Raw genomic sequence first — 19,952 nt, forward strand, 5'->3', positions numbered from 1 at the left:
CAGCTCACGCATGCGTGAAGCTCCCCCGCTCTTCTGGATATTGGCACTCCTGCACACGCAAAGGCCAGTGAGGCTGTTCATACCTCACGGGATGGTTTCGCGTGCCACTTCCAGCATGCAGGCCGGCACATGGTGACATCAAAGGTTCGCCATCACTGTTTTAGCCTCTAGCCCCCTAATCTTTGTTGCTCTTCTCTGCATTCTTTTAGGCAGGCCTTCCTTGCCAAGTCTCCCTGTAGTCACGCACATGCATGTACCCATCATTACCCTCTTTCTCTAGCCTTTCTGAGCTTGTGCTGATCTTGTCTCACCATAGCATCTCCTCTCCCAAGTCATATGGGGCTTCTCCCACACCTGTGTGGCATTCCTGCACTCCTTACTTGGGACTCCTTTTGCTTCCCACTTAAGGACCCGTGCATCTTGCAATTACCAGATGACTTTATGGATTGCTGTAGCTATGAAGTCAATGACATCACTCTGTATGATTGCACCACTTAGTGAGGTCAATCCCAATTACCATTGTAACTCAAGGACTATCGGATCATATACCAGTGTCAAAGCAATGGTTTTGTTTGAATCTGATGCATCAGTCAGGAGGCCTTCCAGCTGAGAAAGAGCTTAACATTAAGAGTTTTTTCTCTCAAGAGTAGTAATAACAATAACAGCCATAAATATTATGGTGGTAGTGGTGGTGATGATAATATCCCTCATCAAATTCAATGTAAACTGAATCCAATTCCACCCATATGTTCGTTCTCATGCAAAAATTCATCTAATTTGAACTTCTGAATGTGATTTGATTTGGAGCATTAAATCACATGTGCAATATCCACATTACCTAAATTAATTAGGACCTATTTAGGCCCATTCAATCTGACAAATACATTCAGTGTTCCAAAACTATCTGAATTGATTTGGGCATGTCAGATATTCATGCAAGACTATTAATGATTATTGTTCCTTCATATGTTTAATAATGTTCCCCTATCATCTTAAAAGGGATGCAGGGGCTTAGTAGGTAAGATGCTGAGCTTGTCGATCGAAAGGTCAGCAGTTCAGTGGTTCAAATCCCTAGTGCCGTTAACAGGGTGAGCTCCCGTTATTTGTCCCAGCTTCTGCCAACCTAGCTGTTTGAAAGCATGTAAAAAATGCAAGTAGAAAATAGGGACCACCTTTGGTGGGAAGGTAACAGTGTTCTGTGTACCTTTGGCATTGAGTCATGCTGGCCTCATGAGCACGGAGACGTCTTTCGGACAGCGCTGGCTCTTAGGCTTTGAAACGGAAATGAGCACTGCCCCCTAGAGTCGGGAATGACTAGCACATATGTGCGAGGGGAACCTTTACCTATTATCTTAAAAACAACAATGTGCTAAGAAATTGTGGAGTCTTCTGTCACCACAGAGACTTGGAATATCAGGTTATGGTTACAGGATTCATGGTTTTGCCTGTAAGATAAACCAAACTCTGTGTCTTTACCATCAATTTAAATAAACCACAGCTTAATGTAACATTGAACTCTATATACAAATTAATTTACTTGGCTGAAAACCTATCAGTGCAATGTGCAATATTAACTCTTGAAAATTGCAAATACAGAGCAAGTTTGAATTTGTGCATGGATTTCTTACCAAAGGTCCTTCTGTTGATTTGGCTCTATCACTTTTTGATATTTTCAGGTGAATTTAGAAAATGGGATTATTTATTTATCTGAATGTCTTCCTGGTCAGCTTTCTGCTTTCCTGCCCTTTCTTTGGAGGTGAGTTATTATATATTATTTTAGGTAGCACTTCCTCTTTCATTCCCAAATCTATAACATTGCTCAGGGTGTGACATTCTTTATATTAGAGCGAACGAAGCTATGGAAATGTATTACTCAAATGTATTTCAAAAGAGAACTGCTCATTTGAAAAACTGCATTATTCTTCTTAAAGTAAATCTTCAATTTGTATTTTTTTTTATTTATTTTTTTACAAAAAATTTCCACAAATACCTCCCCTCTCCCACCTCCACCCAATCCCCACCCCCGGACTTCCCAGAGCAAAACACAGAGTATAACATCTAACAATCATAAGGTAGAATACGCTAACTATCCATAAACTCCCATCCCTCCCCTAGAGCCTTAACTCCCCTTTTACATAAAGAAAAATATACAAATACAATTTTTACTTTCTATTCATTCATAAACTATTTGGTACTTCTTGGTCTGATATTTGTTTTGAATATAATCAATCCATCTTTTCCATTCCAGTATATCTCTTTTTTGTGAATAATCTTTCAGATATTTATTTATTTATTTATTTATTTATTTATTTAATCATATTTATATACCGCCCTATCTCCCGAAGGACTCGGGGCGGTTAACAGGCACTTAAAAAACATATAAATACATAAATACAACATAAAAACAATTAAAAAACTTATTCTAAAAGCCCGATAGTTAAAATTATGATTAAAAATATAAAACTAAAACCCAATTTAAAACCCATAAATTTAAAATCTAACTCAGTCCCGCGCAAATAAATAAGTGTGTTTTAAGCTCGCGGCGGAAGGTCCGAAGGTCCGGAAGCTGACGAAGTCCTGGGGGCAGTTCGTTCCAGAGGGTGGGAGCCCCCACAGAGAAGGCCCTTCCCCAGATGACATTGCCTCGCTGACGGCACCCTGAGGAGTCCCTCTCTATGAGAGCGCACGGGTCGGTGAGAGGTATTTGGTCGCAGTAGGCGGTCCCGTAAGTAACCCGGCCCTATGCCATGGAGCGCTTTAAAGGTGGTCACCAAAACCTTGAAGCGCACCCGGAAGGCCACAGGTAGCCAGTGCAGTCTGCGCAGGATAGGTGTCATGCGGGAGCCACGAGGGGCTCCCTCTATCACCCGCGCAGCCGCATTCTGGACTAACTGCAGCCTCCGGATGCCCTTCAAGGGGAGCCCCATGTAGAGAGCATTGCAGTAATCCAGGCGAGACGTCACGAGTGCGTGAGTGACCGTGCATAGGGCATCCCGGTCTAGAAAGGGGCGCAACTGGCGCACCAGGCGAACCTGGTAGAACGCTCTCCTGGAGACGGCCGTCAGATGATCTTCTAGAGACAGCCGTTCATCCAGGAGGACGCCTAAGTTGCGCACCCTCTCCATCGGGGCCAGTGACTCGCCACCGACGGTCAGCCGCGGACTTAGCTGACTGTACCGGGATGCCGGCATCCACAGCCACTCTGTCTTGGAGGGATTGAGCTTGAGCCTGTTTCTCCCCATCCAGACCCATACGGCCTCCAGACACCGGGACAACACTTCGATAGCTTCGTTGGGGTGGTCCGGTGTAGAAAAGTACAGCTGGGTGTCATCCGCGTACAGCTGGTACTTCACACCGAAACCACTGATGATCTCACCCAGCGGCTTCATGTAGATGTTGAACAGAAGGGGCGAGAGGATCGACCCCTGCGGCACCCCACAAGTGAGGCGCCTCGGGGCCGACCTCTGCCCTCCCGTCAACACCGTCTGCGACCGGTCGGAGAGATAGGAGGAGAACCACCGATAAACGGTGCCTCCCACTCCCAATCCCTCCAACCGGCGCAGCAGGATACCATGGTCGATGGTATCGAAAGCCGCTGAGAGGTCTAATAGGACCAGGGCAGAGGAACAACCCCTATCCCTGGCCCTCCAGAGATCATCCACCAATGCGACCAAAGCCGTCTCCGTGCTGTAGCCGGGCCGGAAACCGGACTGGAACGGGTCTAGATAGACAGTTTCATCCAGGTGTAAGGGAAACTGATATGCCACCACACTCTCTACAACCTTCGCCACAAAGCGAAGGTTGGAGACTGGACGATAATTACCTAAAACAGCCGGGTCCAGGGAAGGCTTCTTGAGGAGGGGCCTCACCACCGCCTCTTTCAAGGCGGCTGGAAAGACACCCTCCACCAAAGAAGCATTCGTAATCACCTGGAGCCAGCCTATGCTGAGATTTTTGCCATCTCCACTAAATTCGCTACTTTTAATATCCACTCTTCAATGGTAGGCAGATATTTCTTCTTCCAATATTGCGCTACCAATAGTCTAGCTGCTGATATTAAATTTAAGATCAATTTAGTCTCTATTGCCGTACAGTCCGTAATTATACCCAATAAAAACAACTGTGGAGTAAACTTTATCTTCTTTTTCAAAATATTTTGCATAATCCACAAAATTTTTATCCAAAATGCTTTGATTTTTTTATAAATCCACCGTATATGATAATAATAGTATCATCACAATTCAATTTGTATTAATGATACTCAGTTATCCAGTACTACACATCCATGGTTTCCTGCCATGAGTTTGCAAAATATGAATAAACATTTCCTAAACTAAGAACACATGACTTAAATACAACTTTGTGCATACTTACAAAAGAACATTTTTTCTGGTCTCTGTTTTATGCGGCATTTCCTCTAAGCTGGCTGGGGGAGTTGAAATCTACAAAGGGTTAAGGTTGAGATACAGTATTATAAAGGCTGTTGATCTAGATTAACCAACAATCTAAATAAATAAGATAGACACATATGTTGTACGATCTTTTGGTTGAGTAGTAGATTATTTCCCTTCTGATTCCATTCTCTGTCCTTCCTATTTATCCAAATCCCACCCATATAGTTAATTTTGACACTTGTGCCAGAGAGTGGCTACAGTACCAGGGCAACTGCTATGGATATTTCGAGGCCAAGAAGACATGGGAAGAAGCTGAGGTAAGAGTATGAGAGCTGGCATTTACCTGGGCTGATCAAGTTCATATTTTTTGCTATCTGATGCCTTCCTGTTATTTGTCTATATGGAAGTTAGCCAGGCAGACAGTTGGACATTAGTTTCACAAAACTACATCTCCCTCCACATTCAGGATCAGCCAACTGTGAGAGTTTTATTTATTTATTTATAAAAATTATTTGCTGCCCATCTCATATTCTACAATTCTGCGTAGCTTACAACATAAAAAGCATTGCAGGATGCAGAGAAGTGTTGAGGCTAACCACAAGTAAACCATATTATGGTTGGAAGGCTAGATGTAGGAGATGACCTGAAGGTGGGGTCAAATATGTCATCAGTTTGGAATCCTGACAGTCACAAGAGGCCCTCCTATGAATTCCATTGACTCTTATCTAGTACTAATTTGCTTTACTATTAGTAAATAAGATAATTGTATATAAGTACAAAGAACAAAGCCAAATGGAGAGAACGACTCATAACTCTCTTTTCTATTTAAAATAGTTTTCAACCATAAAAAAACCCATAATAATAAAAATACAATGTGGAAGCAAAAAGTCTGCTATGCGAATGAAAGTCACTATCATTGTAGTTTTAGCTAAGGTCTTGAGCTAAAAATGGAAACACATAGGTTCAGAGGTGGATTTCAGCGGGTTCTGACCAGTTCTGGAGAGCTGGTGGCGGACATTTTGAGTAGTTCGGAGAACCGGTAGTAAAAATTCTAACTGGCCCTGCCCCCATCTATTCTCTGCCTCCCAAGTCCCAGTTAATCAAGAGGAAATACAACATAAGGTATTTTGTTGTATCCTCTGAATACAACAAAATACCTTATGCCACCAGACTTGAAATCCTGGGTTTAGAAAATTTAAAACTACACCATCTTCGACATGACCTGAGTTTAACTCATAGAATCATCTATTACAATGTCCTTCCTGTCGAAGACTACTTCAGCTTCAATTGCAACAATACACAAGCAGACAATAGATTTGAGCTTAATGTTAACTGCTCCAATCTTGATTGAAGAAAATATGACTTCAGTAACAGAGTTGTTAATGCTTGGAATACACTACCTGACTCTGTGGTCTCTTCCCAAAATCCCCAAAGCTTCAACCAAAAACTGTCTACTATTGACCTCACCCCATTTCTGAGGGGTCTGTAAGGGGCATGCATAAGAGCACAAGAGTGCCTACCATTCCTGTCCTATTGTTTCCTATTGCTTCCTTTTGTTATATTCAATTAATATAGTTATTACATACTCATACTTATATATATGCTTATATAGTGTAAAGTTATTTCATGCTTATGCTTATATATACTGTGTGACAAAATAAATAAATAAATAAATAAATAAAAAGTAAATCCTGGTTACTTTTCCTGACACTAAGTCAGTAAGATAGAAACTCTTCAAGAGAAAATCCAGAGAACTTTACCTTCCAATAGCTTCACCTCAGGCCATTACCTAACTATGCCTAATGTTAGTTGGTTCTCTACCAGATATGACTATTTATGAATATATGAAACTTAGGACATGGGAGGTGGGAAAGTAGAAAGGGCTGGATAAACTCAACTGCTTAGTCTGAGGCAGAGTGGCATTGTCTTGCAGCTCAGAAAGGATATTTGGATCAAAACATCCATGTAGTTCTAGTGTCACTTTATGATTCTTGTCCATGTTGCATTGATTCTGGGCATGCCACTAGCTAGCTAGATGAAGAAGAAGGAGATGCAGATGCAGAAGAAGGAGACAGTACCACTCAAAGACTTTTTTTCCTTCATGTTGTCCAGATTGAATGCCAGAGTTACCATCGTGGGACCCATTTGGCATCCATTCTCACTCTTGCAGAGACTCTTGTAGTGGCTAATCACATCATGTCCTACCAGACTAAACCCAGTAATGTATGGATTGGATTGCACGACATTAGACATGTAAGTAACTAGAAGCTCTGTATTATTCTGCTCAATGTCTTCTAATACTTTATACTTTGCATGGCATGTAATTAAAAGTAGTCTCCTTTGAGTTGTGTTCATTATTTCATGGAGTCCAATCAATCGAGCTTTCTTGGTAATATGAAAATATATCTAGTATATTTCAATCAAGTCAATAGTCCTGTAATTCCCTGTTGGCAGCCTGGGATTAATCAGGTCTGACAACGTTGGCCAAGAATGCCGCCTTCTGATTGATGACAGAAATTGTCTGAGTTCTTCATAGGAATTATTGAGTAATAATAATTACTCAATAATTACTGCCATTCGTACCTCAATAACTGTCTGTTTTGGCCCAGAAATCAAACTGGACAGGTACAGACTTCAATGGATAGTTGTTGTTGTTGTTAGTTGCAAAGTCGTGTCCGACCCATCGCAACCCCATGGACAACATTCCCCAGGCCTTCCTGTCCTCTACCATCCTCTGGAGTCCATTTAAACTCATGCCTACTGCTTCAGTGACTCCATCCAGCCACCTCATTCTCTGTCGTCCCTTTCTTCCTTTGCCCTCAATCTTTCCCAGCATTAGGCTCTTCTCCAGTGAGTCCTTCTTTCTCATTAGGTGGCCAAAGTATTTCAGTTTCATCTTCAGGATCTGGCCTTCTAAAGAGCAGTCAGGGTTGATCTCCTCTAGAACTGACTTGTTTGTTCACCTTGCAGTCCAAGGGACTCGCAGGAGTCTTCTCCAGCACCAGAGTTCAAAGGCCTCAATTCTTTGGCGCTCAGCCTTTCTTATGGTCCAACCTTCACAGCCATACATTGCAACTGGGAAAATCATAGCTTTGACTATATGCACTTTTGTTGGCAGGGTGATGTCTCTGCTTTTTAGTACGCTGTCTAGATTTGCCATAGCTTTCCTCCCCAGGAGCAAGCGTCTTTTAATTTCTTGGCTGCAGTCCCCATCTGCGGTGATCTTGGAGCCCAGGAAAATAAAATCTGTCACTACCTCCATTTCTTCCCCATCTATCTGCCAGGAATTGAGAGGGCCAGATGCCATGATTATAGTTTTCTTAATGCTGAGTTTCAAGCCAACTTTTGCACTCTCCTCCTTCACCCGCATCAAGAAACTCTTTAGTTCCTTTTCGCTTTCTGCTATTAGAGTGGTATCATCTGCATATCTGAGGTTGTTGATGGATAGTTAGGACTACAGAAAAAATAATTGCAACTAGCCTGCTTTCCATAGAAAGTCTTTCTATTGCATGAGTCAGAAAGAGGGCTGAGAAAATATCTACAGACTTCTCACATATTGGATATAAACTATTTCAATGTCTCCCCTCAGGATGCTGCTATAAAATATTGCCTGCCAAAACAAAATAGATTAGAATAGAATAGAATAGAATAGAATAGAATAGAATAGAATAGAATAGAATAGAATAGAATAGAATATTGGTTAAGTGTGATTGGACACACAAGGAATTTGTCTTGGTGCACATGCTCTCAGTGTACATAAAAGAAAAGATACCTTCATCAAGTTAACAACCGGTTCTCCCGAATAGGTGCGAACTGGCTGAATCCCACCACTGCTCCAGGAGCTATTGGTTAGAACTCCCACCCTTCCCAAGTCCAGTTTTCTAGCACATGCAGCTAAGGGATTTAAAGCAACAGAATTTATTTCCACCATCATTGAGACCTTCCTTTTTATTTTTTAGCAGGGGTCTCCAAACTTGGCAACTTTAAAATTTGTGGATTTTAACTCCCAGAAATTCCCATGAAGGAAAATTTGAAGTCCACAAATGTTAAAGTTGCCAATGAGACCCCTGTTTTTTTAGGAAGAGAGAAACACAATGAACAACATACATTAGCTGACCTTCAGCATCTTTGGAGCAAGCTTTTTGCTTGGCTCTCTCCAAGGTCAGAGAAGTCATCCACCTCTTGCTACCTGAATGTAAATGGTTAAACTGAAATTATTAGTCCCTCGATGATAGATTATTATTTTATTTATTTTGCTGTAAACCTATAATGGCCTAATCTGGAACAGGGCCACTAGATATGGAGAAGAGGAACAATCTCCAAACTTGCAGTGGCAGGGGTATTTTTTTTAAATTAAGTAATACTAATGAGCTCTTTTTTGGCAGAAAGCTTAGGCTGACCATACTTAATGGCATTGATTCAGATTATTCCATTTTAGGATTAAGCAACTAAAACAACAAACTGGAACAGGATATTAGTCTGAGTGTCCAGCAGAATCCATGAACCTTGATTGAGAACAAGACAGGATATACTTGGAATACGGCATCAAGTTCTGGTCATCACGATACAAAAAATATATATATTGAGACTCTATAAAGAGTGCAGAGAAAAATAATAAAGATGATTAGAGGTCTGAGAGCTAAAACATATGATAAATTATTGTAGGAACTGGGACCATTTAAATAACAAAGAAGACTAGGGATGACATGATAGCAGTCTTTTATTTATTAATTTATTTGTCAATCATATATAAGATAACAAGTAAAAGTATAAACATAATTTGACTACATGAAAAGAGTAAATAAAAAGGAATATTAGGACAGGGACTGTAGGCACGCAAGTGCACTTATGCACGCCCCTTACAGACCTCTTAAGAATGGGAATATTAGGAATATTCTAATATTTGAGAAGCTATCACAAAGAAGAGGGAGCAGCCTATTTTCTAAAGCACCAGAGATTTCCTAGAGTGAGAACAAATTAATCAGTAGAATGGCATGTTTTCAGAAGTTGTAGGTACAATAATCCTGGAGTTTCTTAAAAAGAGTTTGGACAGCCATTTGTCCAGAATGGTATAGGGTCTTGTGCTTGGATTGGACTAGATCAGGGGTGTCAAACACAAGGCTTGTGGGTTGGATCCAGCCTCTGATGTGGTCAGATCCAACCTACGATGTGGTTGGATTTTATTTTTATTTTTATTTTATTTATTTATTTATTTATTTATTTATTTTGTCACAACAGTATATATAAGCATAAGCATGAAAATAACTATATAATATATAAGCATATATGAGTATGAGTACGTAATAACTATATTAATTGGATATAATGAAAGGAAACAATAGGACAGGAACAGTGGGCACATTTGTGCTCTTATGCATGCCCCTTACAGACCCCTTAGGAATGGGGTGAGGTCTATAAGGAACTGGCGTGTGGGGCCATCCTGGAAAAGGAAAGGGGCCGGCCTGTGTCGCTTTGACCCAGTCTCTGCAATGCAAAGAGGAAACATCAGGTCAGCATGGCTTTGGCCTACCCAATATGAAGAGGAAGCATCAGGCCAGAGTGGCGTTGGCCCTGTCTATCCAGTGTAAAGAGGAAACATTCCATCAGTTTGGGGACTGGCGTCAAGCTGGCCATGCCCACCCAGTTGTCCATGTCTGCCCAGTCAGCCATGCCCAATAAGTGGTGTCAAAGTGACCACTCCCATCCAGTCTGCCATGCCTACCCGGCCCCCGGAGGTCAACCACAGCCCTGGTGTGGGCCCTCAATGAAATTGAGTTGGATATCCCTGGACTAGATGATCTCCAAGGTTTTGACCATCTCTGTTTTCAAAAGATTACAAACTACCCGGGGTACAGTTCCTTTTTGCTTTTGAGGGAGCAACTGTCCATTTTGCGTTCATCATGTCATGCTTCATTGAGTCCCAAAGGCTGGCTGGCTGGCTGAACATACCCCGTTCTTTAATCACTGCTTGTTTTTATTCCTCATAGATTTCACTAAATGGAACAACACAGCATGTCACAAACTGAATGCCTACATCTGCAAGCATGAATTGTAGGGAAGAGACCCTCATTCCAAAAGGTGAGAGGTTCACAGGAATTGGACTTACAGAAGAACAGAACTTCAGGCCCTCAGTTTTGAAGAGACATTCCTTTAAACGCAATTCATACAGATCATGCTCAATATAACTCATTGTACTTGGTATTAACTTTCTGTTCTGTTTCTGTTTGCATAAGAAATTTTAACAGAAAACTTTGGGAAGGCAGTTTTATGTTCTCTGCTGACAGTTACTGTACTTAACACGTCAGATTCTTTGGAACATTCCCTAATAATTAAAATAATAAAATATTCAATTATGTTGACACTTTCTTTGAGTCTTGATCATCCCAACATGTTTCTCAAACTCCTTTCAGGGGAGTGGTATCAATTAACGGAATAATTAAAAAGGTAAAGGTTCCCCTCACACATACGTGCTAGTCATTCCTGACTCTAGGGGGTGGTGCTCATCTCCATTTCAAAGCCGAAGAGCCAGCACTGTCTAAAGATGTCTCTGTGGTCATGTGGCTGGCATGACTCAATGCCAAAGATGGACGGAATGCTGTTACCTTCCCACCAAAGGTGGTCCCTATTTTTTTTACTTGCATTTTTAATATGCTTTCGAACTGCTAGGTTGGCAGAAGCTGGGACAAGTAATGGGAGCTCACCCCGTTACACAGCAGCACTAAAGATTCGAACCGCTGAACTGCTGACCTTTCGATTGACAAGCTCAGTATCCTAGCCCTTGAGCCACCGCGTCCCTCTTATGGAATAATTAAGGAACAAAATAATTTATATGACAAGGACATGAACAATTCTCTTAATCATTTCACTTATTTCCTTCCCAACATGATCAATTCCTGCAGTGCTCAAGTTGAAGGATAGACACAGAATAATTTACCTAAAGAGGTTCTTGCTTGCTTTCTATTTGAAATCAGTTCTTAAAATGTTATTTTACACACATACACAAATAACATGCATGGAAAGTGAGAAAGAGAGAGAAATGCCACAAAAGAATACATTTCTCTTACACTAATCAAAACTTGTCGATATATATTCATGTCATAGTATAAAATTTGATGCAAAGAAAAAATATCTGCTGTGAACTATGTGTAGGCACCAGGAAGGGCATCCGCCTAGTAAATGCTCAGCTCCACACAGTCCTCCCGATCCTACCCCGGATTACAGGGTCATAAAAAGAGAATATAGAGGGGCGTGGCCATGACCGTGGTGGGGTAAGGACCTTTCCTTCACTTCACAGGGCTTAATAATGAAGATTTATGAGGATTAATGCTGTTTGGAATGCACCGTTATGGATGAAAGTTAATAAATCATGAAGTGGAAGTGTTAATAGCCCAGCAGACTGAATTTAAAACTGGTAGGTCATCTGAAACTGCTTGAATTAAGGAGTTTTTACTGCGTGGGATGACCGAACTGGCAGATACAATGAGTTTGGAATAAACTGCTGTCTTTTGCTTTCCTTATTATAATTATCGTGTTCTGTGTTAAATGCTGAGGCTAAGGAATATCAAAGACTGAATTTGCTAATGAGAAGAATTTTAATTGAAGAGATCGATCTTTTGTGCTGGACTGACTGGCTGACTGGCTGAAGAAGCTTTTATTAGGTGGATAATTTTTTTTTAATTATTTTTCTTTTGAGAGGAAATTAATAGCTTGTTTATATTACAGAAAACAAAAAGGACTTTGTTTTGAAGTTCAAGCTGGTTTTTTTTTTCTCTGCCGACGTGGAGAAAAATGGCGCTGATTAAGCTGTGAGGTAATTGTGTTTCTTTGTGGAGTGAATATGACTCATAAGTTACTGATAAGCTACTAACGAGTGCAAATAAGCCGTTTCGCTTCAATTAAAGATTGTCGTCCCTTGATCTTCATCAAGACCCTCTGTAAAATTGGTTTGACTGCTGTCCTTTGATCTTCACTAAGACTCTTTGAAAAATTGGAATCCCAGTTTGAGAAATTTTTGGTTTTTTTTTTCAAAATGACTCAACAACTTTCAGAAACGCAGCAAATTGCTGCAGCTTTAAATAAAATTGGGGAAAAATAGCAGCACTATCAGGCGTATAGATAATTTGACATTTAAACTGACATCCGAAGTGCAAAATTTAAAGCAAGATATGAATGATAACTTTGCTAAACAAAAGAGGAAATGACAATGATTAAAGATGAAATGGAGCAGCTGCATGTGCATGAGGCAAAAGTAGATCGGCAAATTGGCAAAATATTTTATAAAATGAGCAGCAAGATAAGAGAATTTGTCTTTTGGAAGAAGAGATGAGGAAATATAATTTTGTTATTAGAGGAATCTCGGAAGAAAGGGAAGATAAATTGAAACAGCGGGTTTTGAAATGGATTAATGATTTGGATACGCAACTTACGTTCACAATAGCAGACCTGGCAAGCGTTTTAGAATTGGATATAGAAGGCAAAATGGTTCTAACAGGAATGTGCTTGTCAGGTTCGCAAATCTTGGTGATAAGTTGGAAGTTATGGCCAAGTTAAGAGAGTTGGGAGATGCTTTGAAGTTTGAAGGGAAGACTATTCAAGTCTTCCCGGATATATCAAGAGAAGAAAGGGCATGGAGATTTTTTTTAAAACCAATTACAAAAGTTTTGAGAGATAATGGAATTAAATACAATTGGAGGCCACCACAACAATTGAAATTTTTTATAAAGGAAGGATGCGTACAATCACCCCAGATATAGATGCATTATTATATTTACGGAGCTTGGACTGATTGAGATGGAGGATTTAATGGAGATAAAAGATCAAATGCTTCAGATGGGTGGAACATACGTGGAAACATCAATCTCAGAAGAAGAAAAAGGGGCTATTGGAGGCAAGACTCTAAAGGGTTAAAGAGGAAAGAAATATCACCTGTGTTGGTTGAACAGAAGAAGAGTCGTGAGGATACAGTAGGAGAAGAAGCAGATAAGAGTCTTGGAAAATATGAAGCTGAATGCGGTCATCGCTATCTTTTTTTGAGTGATGAATTTAAATAGACAGCCGAAAGAAGTGCCCGGGCATTGGCACGTCCCTCTCCCCATTCTCTTTATAGAGGCGAAACCGATGAGGATGTGGGGAAGAAGATTGTTTGTATTTTATTGTTTGTTTTGTTTTGTTTTTTTCTGTTTTCTTATTGTTGTTTATATGGTAGTTTAATGTCGGGTGGTGGGGGCACAGAAAGGAAGATGCGGGATAGGATTAAAAATTTATATTTTAAATGGGAGTTATAAAAATAATGTCATGGAATGTGAAGGGTACAGGAATCAGATTAAAAGAAGAAGATTGGAGCTTAAGATTAAAAGGATTTACCAGACATTTTATTTTTACAAGAAACCCATCAGAAATCTGAAGATTCAAATAGAATGTATATAAAAGGTATGCAAATATATGAAAAGCATTTGGAACTTCAAAAGCTAGAGGAGTTGCAACACTGATATCAGATAGGGTGTACTTTGAAAACATAAGGTAATTTTGGATGAAGATGGAAGATATGTAATAATTGTTGGAAATCTTAATGAGGAAAAAGTGACACTTGTTAATTTATATTTACGAATGAAAACAAAGAGAATTTCTTGAAAAATAACAAAAATTTTGGAGAATGAAAGTGTAGGAAAGTAATTGTGGCTGGGGATTTTAATTTAATCAGAGATAAAATAGACAGTACTAATCCCACCCGCTGTGGAGGAGCAAATAAAATGGGGATTTTAAATATGTGGATGCTTGAAGCGGCGTGGTTGATGTGTGGAGAGAGGTTAAAGGAATTGAGAGAGTATACACTTTTTTCTAAGATATATAATACATATTCTAGAATTGATTATATTTTTCTTTCTAAAGATTTGTTGAATAATGTGGATAAGGTAGATGTGGGAATTTTAAAGATTCTGATCATGCAGAAGTTATGGTGGACTTAGATTTTAATTTTGAGAAAAAGAAGCTATTGGAGATATGGAGAAATTGTATAAAATGAAAAGGATAAAAATGGATACTTAAAAATTGGAGGAAAGTTGGAGATTAAATGATAACGGGAGGTTAAATTTGAAATTGTTTGGGATGCGATGAAAGCGGTGTTTAGAGGAGAGTATCAAATTATCAAGTAGGAAATATAAAAATTATAAAAATTAAAATGGAAAGAGATAAAAATAAGATTAAAGAATTGGAAAATCAATTTTGCTTACTAAAGAAAAAAAATTCTTCAGGAGCTTAATATGTTAAGAAATAAAATGATAGAAGAAGATACAGAGTTAGTAAAAGAAATTTGAGATTTTTAAATAGGAATTTTTGAATTTAGTAATAGAAATTCTAAATTATTGGCAAAGATGGCGAAAGATAAAAGAGAGAAGAGAGAAATTGGAGTTTTGATAGATGATAGAGGTATAAGATGTTATAAAAATTAGAGAAATGTGAAGTGGTTAGAAACTTTTTCAGAATCTATATTCAAAGAAACCAATTAATCGGGAAAATTGCAAAGCTATTTAGAAAAGTATGTGGTGAAAATTGATCAAACATATAAGGAATTGATGGAAGAAGATATAACACAAGATGAGATTAATGGAATAATACAAAATTAAAATTAGGAAAGCTCCAGGTGAGGATGGATTACCTGTTGAGTTTTATAAAGAATTTAAAGAATTAATAATACCAAGACTGCAAAAATTATTCAATGGAATATTACATGGTGGGAAGTACCTTCGTCATGGAATAGAACGGTGATATCCTAATTCCTAAACCAGATAAAGATTTAGAAAGGATTGAGTCCTATCGGCCCATTTCTTTAATTAATCAGGATGCAAAGATATTTACTGCTATTATAAGTAATAGATTAAATAGATTTATAGATAGATATATAAGTTATAATCAAGTAGGCTTTGTGAAGGGTAGATACATGAGTGATATTGTTAGAAGAGTATTAAATATTATAGATGTAGCTGAATATAATGGTGATAAAATTGGTATAGTATCATTGGATATTTTTAAAGCTTTTGATTCTGTACAATGGGAAACAATTAAAGTAATTGTGGAGGCTTTAGGCTTTGGTAATAAGTTTATACATGTTATTTCAAAATTGTACCAAAAGAGCAGTGCAAGAGTGAAGGTGAATGGAATATTAACTGAAGAGATAAAATTAGAAGCTGGTACGAGACAAGGATGTCCCCTGTCCCCAACATTATTTTTATTGGCTATGGAAATATTGACAAAAATGATAGAAAAAGATGAAGAATTAGAAGGATATAAGGGGTATAAGATAAATTTGTATGGATGATACTTTAATTATTTTGAAAATGTAGAGAAAGATTTGAAAAGATATATAAGCATTTGATAGAATTTGAAGAAATGACAGGATTGAAAGTAAATTGGTCAAAGTCAGAATTATTGATGGATAGTAATGGTAATGAGTCTGAGAATATGCAAGAGCAATTTGGGATAAGGATTAAAACACATTGAAATATTTGGGTATAGTGCTTTCACTTAAGGTTAAAGAATTGAAAAACTTAATTATGATGTGGTGATTAACGAAATTGAGAAGAAGATAGATAAATATAAAATTTTAAAGTTGTCTTGGTTTGGTAGAATTGCAATGTGTAAGATGATGTTGCTGCCCAAGTTCAACTTTTATTCGAGATGCTACCACTAAATTTGACAGAGAAAGATATTGAAGGATATCAGAAAAACTGGATAAATTTTGCAATGGTGGCAAAAGACCCAGATTAGTGAAGAAAATGTGGTATCAAAATCAAAAGGAAGGTGGATTAGGAATCCCCAAATTATTTAATTATTACTGTGCGTATGGTATCCGGATAGTGGTAAAAATACTTAAAGGTGAAGATAATTATTGGAGAGATTTAGAGTTAAGGGATATAGAGAAATTTGGATCAAGGTGGTTTTTAGATAAAGCAAATTTAAAATGTGTAAGTAGAAGTTATTGGTTAAAGGGATTAAGTAAAATGTGGAACAAATTTGTTAAAATTTTAATTCGGATATAATCTTTTGGGGAGACAACTGGAATTTGGCGATTAAAAATAATATAAAACGTAATGAAGTGATTAAAGAGGAAAATATAGAAATTATTAAAGATTGGATAAAAGTTATGGGAAATGAAAGGAGGAATAAAGAAATTATTGAAAAATTAGGGTTAAGTTGGTTTGAAAAAATACAGATAGAAAAATGGACAAAAAAACTAAAGGAAAAAAAAAAGGAAAATTATTCGATAAATAGATGTGAAACTGAATTTGAATATTTAGTATCTCGGATTATGAAAGATGAAATTGGGCTAAAGGGACTCGTTAGTAGGGTTTATAAGATTATAAATTCTGATGAAAAATTACAAAGAGTGATGAGGACAAATTGGGAAAAAGATCTTAATATTGAAATACCAGAATCAGATTGGAATGTGAATTGGAAGAGTAGAATTATGAGAACTTTATCTATAAGGATTAAAGAGCACAATTATAAAGTTGTTTGGAAATGGTATTTGACTCCAGTAAGATTGTCACAAATGGATAAAAAAACTAGTAAAAAATGTTGGAGATGTGAGATGGAATTGGGGACTTATGAACATATGTGGTATAATTGTGATAAGGTTAAAAAGTTTTGGCAACAATTGGAGAAAATGATATTTGAAATGATGGGGAAAGTAATAACATTGAGAGTGGAAACTATATTATTGTTGGTAATTAAGGAAATAGAATTAACAAAATATGAAAAAGAATTGATTAGAATTATGATTATAATAGGTAGAATTATAATAGCTAGATATTGGAAACTAGATGTGATTTTTAGAATAGAAGAGTGGAATTCTGAAATGTGGAAATTAGCTTTAAATGATAAAATGACATGTGATATTAAAATTAGAAGTGGTGTGTATAAAGAAGATATTTTCTGGAAGACTTGGAAACCATTTGTGGACTTTGCGCTTGGAACATTGGACGCTTCAGTACCTGTACCTCGAGAACGTGGATTTTGGCAATCATGAGGATATATCCGAAGACCCAAATCTTCCTTTTATGTATAGCACAAGGGTGTAATAATGTATTTTCTTTTTGTTTGTTTGTTGCAAAAAAAATAAAAAAAAAATTAAAAAAAAAAAAAAAGAGAATATAGAATTAGACGACAACAATTTAAGTAATTTTTCTTAATTGTAAGAAAAAAGTGTGTTGCCAAATGTATTGATTGGTTATACCTAAACCAAATATTCAAATAACCTTCCAATCTTGACTCCGGGGATAAAATGTTTGTTCAACTCTAGGAAAAAAGGACATTTTCCTGATCATTGTGTAATAGAGATATTCTATGTGTCTTTTGAACCTTGTAATATCAAGGTTCCTCCTCCCATGCAGAACACAATTTCCATTTCTGTTTATTCGCATGTAAGTTTCTAAATCATTGGTTTTTATTCCATTAAGGGGTGGGGGTGGGGAGGGATCTACAAAACTGAACCTGTCAGAATTAATGTAAAAATGAGTCTATTTAGAAGGATTTAGAATATGTTAACACTGTCTAAACATGTTCATTAATGAAACATATATCAATATAGTAATGCCAACATATAGAATAGAATAGAATAGAATAGAATAGAATAGAATAGAATAGAATAGAATAGAATAGAATAGACTTTTTTATTGGCCAATTGTGATTGGACACACAAGGAATTTTCTCAGTGCATAGGCTCTAAGTGTACATAAAAGAAAAGATACGTTCATCAAGAATTCTAAGGTACAACACTTAATGATAGTCATAGGGTACAAATAAGCAACCAGGAAACAATCAATATCAATATAAATCATAAGGATACAAGAAGAGGGGTTCTTCTGCGCATGCGCGAAATGGCAGCATTTTAATTCTGTGGAGACGGCAGGCTGGGCGTTCCCCTGGCCGAGGTGCCATTTTGTCGACCACCGGGCTGCTTGGTCTCCTGCTCCGGGTTAATCAGCATGCCAGCAACCGAGGGAGAGGTCTCTGGACCTCGTTAGACCCTCGGTTGCCGAGTACGGAGCCGGAGTTCCGGATGAGCAGCGGATGGTGGTGGCCATTTTGGGATGTGGGGCGACGTTCCGGCCTGGCTCAGCTTGATTCCCCGCCATTGGGGGCGAGTCATTGGCCCCAATGGAAAGGGTGCACAACTTGGGTGTTCTCCTGGATGGATGGCTGTCGTTTGAAGATCATTTGACGGCCGTCTCCAGGAGAGCTTTTCACCAGGTTCGCCTGGTTCGCCAGTTGCGCCCCTTCCTTGATCGGGATGCCTTATGCACGGTCACTCATGCTCTTGTTACCTCTCGCTTGGATTATTGCAATGCTCTCTACATGGGGCTCCCCTTGAAGTGCACTCGGAGGCTTCAGTTAGTTCAAAATGCAGCTGCGCGGGTGATAGAGGGAGCCGCACGCAGCTCCCATGTAACACTACTCCTGCACAGGCTGCACTGGCTGCCTGTGGTCTTTCGGGTGCACTTTAAGGTTTTGGTTACTACCTTTAAAGCGCTCCAAAGCTTGGGGCCTGGGTACTTATGGGACCGCCTACTGTTACCTCATGCCTCCCACCGACCCATACGCTCACACAGAGAGGGACTTCTCAGGGTGCCGTCCGCCAAGAAATGTCGGCTGGCGGCCCCCAGGGGAAGATCCTTCTCTGTGGGGGCTCCTACCCTCTGGAACGAACTTCCCCCTGGCTTGTGCCAAGTGCCTGATTTTCGGATCTTTCACCACGAGCTGAAAACGTATTTATTTACTCGCGCGGGGCTGGCTTAAATTTTAAATTTTTAAATTTTAAATTTCTAGATGAATTTTAAGGGTTTTTAGATTTTAAATGTTTTAAATTTCGACCAATTATTTAATAAGTTTTTAAATTTTGTTTTAATTGTATATTGCTTGTGTTCTTATCTTTGGCTGTAAACCGCCCTGAGTCCTTCGGGAGAAGGGCGGTATAAAAATCTAATAAATAATAATAATAATAATACAAGCAACAATGTTCCAGTCATACAGTCATAAGTGGAAGGAGAAGGGTAATGGGAACGATAAGAGGATTAATAGTAGTGTAGATTTAGTAAATAGTTTGACAGTGTTGAGGGAATTATTTGTTTAGCAGAGTGATGGCGTTCTGGAAAAAACTGTTCTTGGGTCTAGTTGTTCTGGTGTGCAGTGCTCTATAGCATCATTTTGAGGGTAGAAGTTGAAACAGTTTATGTCCAGGATGTGAGGGGTCTGTAAATATTTTCACAGCCTTCTTGCCAAAAATGCCAATCTCTGTCTTATGCTATGGTTTAGTGCTAATGTGAAGGTTTATATCTGTGTTTCTCAGCTTTAGCAAGTTGAAGATGTATAGATTTTAACTCCCAGTGTCATGCCTCCAGCAAAGAGTTTGTGTTTGCGTATGTATATGCTGTTGTTATTCTGTAACATGTATTGAGCTGCATCCAGTGGCCAAAGACAAACCTTTCATTGTTTAGAATAGGGCTCTCCAACCTCAGCCACTTTAAGACTTGTAGACTTCAACTCTCAGAATTCCACAGCCAG

This window comes from Ahaetulla prasina, chromosome 4 (assembly GCF_028640845.1).
Source record: "Ahaetulla prasina isolate Xishuangbanna chromosome 4, ASM2864084v1, whole genome shotgun sequence".
NCBI lineage: Eukaryota > Metazoa > Chordata > Lepidosauria > Squamata > Colubridae > Ahaetulla > Ahaetulla prasina.